Below are 965 nucleotides of genomic sequence, written 5' to 3' on the forward strand. Positions count from 1 at the left end.
CCTTTCTCGTCTCTTTGATCATGGTAGTGACAGGAGAATAATCCCTAGGTTGGCTATGGGGTCGTGGGGGAGGAAGAGGGGAAAAAAGCAAAGGGAAAGAAAGCTGTAAAGAATTTTACAGGTGCAAACTGAACATGTAACATTCTAGCAAATAAAAATTACCCTCATCCCCTTAATAATCTCCATCCCCACAGAGTAAAAACAGAATACTTACAAGTTAGCATCTGTGTATTTGTGTCTCTCTGTGTGTATTTTCTATCTTCTTTGGATTTGTCTACTTTAAACTAATTTGGAATACCCGTTTGGTTGCCCACAAAATGATGCTTAAGGGTCTAAAGATGCATAAATTAGAAGCCCTACAATGGCAGAGGACGGTCATTGTACCTCTTCTCTTTATGTGCTCTTATGGTGGGACCAAAGAGCCCCCCCCCCTTTTTTTTTTTAACACTTTAGATGATTGAGCGAGTGAGGGTCTGGTAGCTGGAGAGGACGAAGCGAGTCCTGCACTACCCCACCCCACCCAATCTAGCACCACATCTCTCCCCCACAATTATATTGGACTTTGCTACGAAGTCACTTTAGGAGAACGAGAGTCTGGATGGGGAGAAGCTCGGAGTCCCTCACTTCAAGCCTAGACGCGGGCCTCGGAGTTTCTATTTCTGGTGCTCCAGGGCTGGGGTAACTGCGGGGGACAGAGGCGGGAAGGATGGAGAAAGCAAAGGGGGGTGATCTTTTAAAGAAACATCCGACTGCCCCCTTTACCGTTTTTGCCTCCGTTATGAGGACGGGGGTGGGGGGGGTAGAGAAAAAGATGTCAATGACCATTGTTTGGGATGTTGCTCCGCCCCCCGAGTCTGTCGTAAACCTGGCGCCGGACTAAAATAAACCCCAGGTCCCCAGCTCCGGGGGCTCGCGGCGCCTCCGAGTCCTCCTCACAGGCGCTGCGCCCGCTGCCGAGGTGGCGC

This window comes from Pteropus alecto, unplaced genomic scaffold (assembly GCF_000325575.1).
Source record: "Pteropus alecto unplaced genomic scaffold, ASM32557v1 scaffold45, whole genome shotgun sequence".
Lineage (NCBI taxonomy): Eukaryota > Metazoa > Chordata > Mammalia > Chiroptera > Pteropodidae > Pteropus > Pteropus alecto.